The sequence below is a fragment of the Rhinopithecus roxellana genome, chromosome 4 (assembly GCF_007565055.1).
Source record: "Rhinopithecus roxellana isolate Shanxi Qingling chromosome 4, ASM756505v1, whole genome shotgun sequence".
Taxonomy (NCBI): Eukaryota; Metazoa; Chordata; class Mammalia; order Primates; family Cercopithecidae; genus Rhinopithecus; species Rhinopithecus roxellana.
Genome location: NC_044552.1, coordinates 44,993,048 through 44,999,341, shown reverse-complemented (window position 1 = coordinate 44,999,341; position 6,294 = coordinate 44,993,048).

The following is a 6,294-nucleotide window of genomic DNA, read 5'->3' as shown; positions in this document are numbered from 1 at the left end:
AGCAAAGTAACAAAAGTTATTGCTGTCATATTGTGACAAAAGTTTACCATTGTAGCAAATGTTTAGAAGCAGTAAATACTGCTGTATTATTGTGACCAAAGTTTGGGAGCAGTCACCCCTTTATTATACACACACACACACACACACACACACACATATATATATACATATACATATATATATATATATATATATATATATATAGGAATAGATAGCAACTTCCTCAATATGGTAAAGGGCATTTATGGAAAACCCAGTATTATTGTACTCAGCAGAGAAAGATAGTTTTACTGCTAAAATCAGAAATAAGACCAGCCTGCCTACTTTCACCACCTTCATGCAACATAATGTTGGAAGTACTAGCCAGAACACTTAGAAAGCAAGAAATTAATGGAATCCAGATTTTAAAGGAAGAAGCAAACTCTATCTATTCAGAGACATAATCCTGTAAGTATAAAATCCCAAAGAATCCACAAAAAGCTACTAGAGGTAATAAACAAATTCAGCAAATTTGCAAACACCAAGTTAACACACATAGAACAGTTGTGTTCCTATACACCTGCAATGAACAATCTGGAGAGGAAATTAAGAAAAAAAAAATCTATTTACAATAGCATCTAAAAAAAAAGAACCTAGGAATAAATTAACCAAGAAGATGAAAGATATACACTGAAGACTACAAAACATTATGAAAGAAATTAAAGACCTAAATACATGGAAAGACATCCCAATAAAAAATATTTTATTGATTGAAAGACTTAATATTATTAAGATGGCAATACTCCCTGAAGCAATCTATAGAATCCATGTAATTCCTGTCAATACTCCAATAACACATTTTGTAGAAATGTAAAAGCTGATTCTCAAATTTCTGTGGAATTGTCAGGTACACCAAATAGCCAAAACAATATTGAAAATGAAGAGCAATGTTGGAGGACTCACACTTCTTAAGTACTTACTATAAAGCTACAGTAATCAAAAAACTGTGGTACTGGCATAAGATATAGAAATTAGAGTCTGTAAGCAAACCCATATATCATGGTAAATTAATTTTCAACATTGATGTCAATGTCACTCAACTGGGAAAGAATAGCCTCTGACAAATGGTGCTAGGGCAACTAGATATCTAAGTGCAAAAGAATGAAGTTGGACCCCTGCTTCATATCATACACAAAAAATACTTCAAAAATGGAACCACAACTTAAGTGTAAGATCTAAAACCATAAAACTATAAAACTCTTAAAAGAAAATGTAGGAGTAAATCTTCATGACCTTGGACTGGCAATGAATACTTGGATATATCACAAGCACGTGCATCAAAACAAAAAAATAGATAAACTGGGCTTAATCTGAAAATGTTTGTTTTCCTCATTATCAGTAAAATTAAAAGACCTACACAAAGGGAGAAATAATTATAGATTAAATATATGATAAAACTCTTGTATCCAGAATAGATGCTCAATATCATTAGTCATTAAGGAAATGCAAATTAAAACAATAGTGAGACACCCCTTCATATCCACTGGAATGGCTATAATTTGTATAAAAACAAGGAAAGTAACACTTTTTGACAAGGATATTGAGAAACTGGAATCCTCATACTTTGCCAATGGGAGTGTACAATGCAGAGGCTAATGGTGCAGAAGCTATGGAACAGAGTTTGGTAGCTCTCCAAAAAGCATAAAATTACCATATGATCCAGCAGTTCCTATCCTATGTATATATATATATAAAGGAAAAGAAAATTGGTACTCGAATTAATACATGTACTCACATATTCATAGCAACACAGTGCACAATAGCTAAAATGAGGGAACAGCTGAAATGCTTATCATCCACTGAATCAAGAAACAAAATGTGGGGTATCCATACAATGAGATATTATTCAGTCATAAAAAGAAATAAGATATTAGTATGTGCTATGTAGATGAATCTCAAAAACACTACACTAAGCAAAAAAAGCCAGATACAAAAAATCACACATTATATGACTCAATTTATATGAAATATTTAGAATAGGTAAATGCATAGAGACAAAATGTGGAATGATGGTTACCAGGGCCTAGGAGAAAAAGAAAATGGGAGTTGACTGCTTAACGGATACAGGATTTCCTTTTGGGGTGATAAAATGTTTGGGAAATAGATAAAGGTAATGGCTGTGAATCAACTAAATGTGACTGATTTTTTTTCTTTAAAATTATTAATTTTGTGTTACATGAATTCACATTTCAATAAAATTTATAAAGTGAGATGAATTTTGTTAAGTGTTTAGGTGCAGAAAATGCTGCAGTAGGATCTCAAGCTTGGGAATATGCATAGTGCATCTTTGTTTATTCTATTTATTCAAGGGGATTCCAGGGCTAAGGAGTCTCTCACTCTATTCGTTTTGTTTTCCGGTTAAGCTGCCATCCCTTTCTTTTATTCAGATTATTTTCTCAAAGTTACTAACTAATAATATAGCAGAATTGGCTTATTTAATTGAGAAATATTTATGCGTTTGTGCATGCAAGCAACCCAAACGCAGACACACACACACATTGGGAATAAAGACTTTAGCTCTGACCATACATGATATCAAACCATGCTTGCTAATTGCATGAAAGATCTTGGAAAAAATCAGGTATTTCTTGAATTATGTAATATAAAGACAGCAGGATGGCAGCATAAACTTGTTAAACTAACCAGGGATTTTTGAAATTTAAAGGAGTAAAATCAATCTCATATTTATCTTGGATTCAATAATTTAAGACTCTTAGGAGTTATATTATTTAAATAAAAATAAACATAAATAAAATAAGAAGGCAATCAGTGCTTCCAAAGTTAATCCTAATTTGCTCTAAGTTGAAAGCAGACAAGTAATGTATACCCATAACATTCATTAAACACTATGTCCTTAGAAACCAAACCCATCAAAAGTTATTTATTTAGCAAATCAACAACCAAGAATTTTTTATGTAGGCTTCACCACAATTAGACACTTTAAGTTTTGTTTGGACATAAACTTGTTTTCCTGTTTTATTAATAGGTTCTCAAAATATTTTGCCCCGAAGGTCAGTTAAATAATACAGTTCATTACAAAATGTTGAATCCTTAATGCATTCACTTACCACACACACACAGACACACATGCACACATGCTTATCCTTCTCATTTATTATGAGTTCTAACATCCAACTCTGTTGGGCTCATCTGTCCACTTTCTCTCAAACTAAACTTAAATGATCATTTATATATATATACACACACACACACACACACACACACACACACACACACATATATAGTGATCAAAGTTTGGGAGCAGTCACCCCCTTCATTATATATATAGACACACACACACACACACACATACACACACACACACACACACACACATATATACATATATATAGGAATAGATAGCAACTTTCTCAATATGGCAAAGGGCATTTATGGAAAACCCAGTATTATTGTACTCAGCAGAAAGTAGGCAGGCTGGTCTTATTTCTGATTTTAGTGGGAAAACTATCTTATATTATAATATTTATATATTATATATTATATACATATTATGTAAATATGTATATAATACATTATATTACATTGTATATTTATATGATATAATATATAAATATATATGAGCGACAACTATTCCTATTCTCTTGTTTTGAGGATAAGTGAATATATATCTTATATATATTCTTATATACATCATATATATATCTTATATAGATATATATTCACTTATCCTCAAAACAAGAGAATAGCAATACTTGTCACTTATATAATGCTGACAATTTGCCAAGCTTATTTTAATTACTGCATTAGTTATCTATTATTCAACAAATAACCACAGCATTTAGCAGCTTTTAATGATAAACATTTAATATATAAGTCAATTTCTGATAGTCAGAATTCTGAATCAACTTCATTGGGTGGTTCTGGTTCAGGGTCTCTCATGAGGTTGCAGTCAAGGTTTTGGCTAGTGTTATAGTCATCTGAAGCATTGACTGATATATAGAACTTCTCCAACATAGTTGTTGGCCAGAACCCTCAGTTTGTCATGACACGGGTCTCTCCGCAGAGAGAATTTCAGGATGGCATCCACAAATACAGAACAGCTACACTGAATTCCTTTTGAAGTAGGTACTATTACCATCCTCTTCATTTTACAATGAAAACAATTGAGGCATGAGAAAGTTAAGTTGGCCAAAGTATGTAAACTGACAAGTAACAGAATTAATATTCAAAAACAAGTGGTTGGGACCAAGGGTCTGTGCACCTAAGAACCAAAAGATGTTAAAAAAATAACATAACTAAATGAGGCTAGTGCTGATAGCACAGAGAGAATTTCCCCAGCACTTCTGGGAAATGCAAACAGTTCTTATATTACCTGTAGTCCACGTCATTTTAAAGGCCATCTCTTTGTGGATATCTATCTTCAAAAGAAAACGTTATCCTCTTCTTAGGACTTGTTGTTAAGTACTAGTATTAGTCCACATACCACAAAAGCTGTACCTTATAAGAAGAATTTTCAAAATGTAGAATATAAAATCAAGATATATATTTTTCATGGCTTATTGCTTATTTAGTTAAAGCTTATTGCTTTAACTAAATTTAACTCTTTCGGGATAACATTGAATTATAGAAGCAGAAATTTTCTCTGCTTGCCGGGGACTTGTAGATACTAATTCAAAGATTATAAATTTCTCATTAAATGCATCTGGAAACACATAAAATGTATTACATCTCACAGTAGTTACTGTGATTTCCTTGAACGTTAACAAAAGCAAGGCAGTGATTACACACAAATCAGCCAATATTTTTTTTTTCCAGATGCCAAAGCAACCCAAATGGTCTCAAAAATAGTGAAGTGAAGCCACAGATATATTTTTACCATGCCCCATGTAAGCACACATTTCCCATGATCTGGATTATTTCATCAGATGTATTATGTATTTAAGACTTTTTTAAGTGAATGAAACTTTTTTAAGTGAAAGAAAAATGTTATGAGATCATTTACTAACCAGTTTGCTGTTTTATTTGTAAATGGGTACCCATATTAATTTTTGTTGCTGCTGTGACAGATTACCACAAATTTAGCATCTTAAAACAATAAAACATTGTTATTTTTCAGTTCTGTAGGTCAGAAATTTTAAATGGAAATCCTTGAGTTAAAGTCAATGTGTTGTCAGAGCTGTATTTTGTTCTTGTAATGTGAAATCTGCCTTTTCAGCTATTGGAGGCTGCCTACATTCCGTGGCTGATGGTTCCCTTTCTTCACCTTCAAAGCCAGACACAGTGGGTTATACCTTTTCCACACTGCATCACACTGATTTCCTCTTCCGCCTCCTTTCATTTTCAAAGACCTTCGTGATTTCATTGGGGTCATCTGTATAATCCAGAATAATCTCCTTATTTTAAGGTCAGAGGATTAACAGTCTAAACTCTATCTGCAATTCCAATAACCTGAATAATGCCCCAGTGTCCACATTCTAATACACAGAATCTGTGAATAAGTTACCTTAAATGGTAAAAGGGATTTTGCAGATATGATTAAGTAAAGGACCTTAGAAACAAAAGATCTTTCAAGATTACAGAGGTGAGGGTCTAATGTCATCATAAGGGTCATATAAAATGGAAGCAGGAGGATCAAGGAGAGAAATAGAGAGAGCGGTGGTGGTGGGGGAGAGAGATTGATTTGAAGGTGTTATTCTGATGGTTTTGAAAAAGGACAAAGGGACCACCAGCCAAAAAAAAAAAAAAAATGTATGTGACCCCTAGAAATTAAAAATGGAAAGGAAACAAACTTTCCCCTAGATAAGTCAGAAGGGACACAGTTCTGCCAACCCATTTTAACTTTTGACCTCAAGAACTATAAAGTAATACAATAGTATTGTTTTGAGCTACTAAGTGTGTGGTAATATAGTAGCCAGAATAAACTCACAAATACAACCTCTCCATGTTTACAGGTTCCTAGCATTAGGATGAGGATGTCTTTGGGGAAGCCATTATTCTGCCTATCACAACATCTATATTTTTAGGTAAATGAGTTCCTAAGTATGCATGCTTGTTATTGTATTTGTCAATGAAGAATCATCTTCTACTTAGGTGAAAATAATTTTCATATATAATGATGACCACTGCATCATTTGCCAGTGGCAGGGTAATGGCTTTCAAATGCTCTTTTCCCTTTTAAAAATTCTCTGATAAGTTCTACATTAAAAAAAAAAATTATTTCTACACAGCAGCCAAATGGAAATGTGGCTGAGCTCAAAATATATAATATTCTCCCATGAATATTAACACATGCTT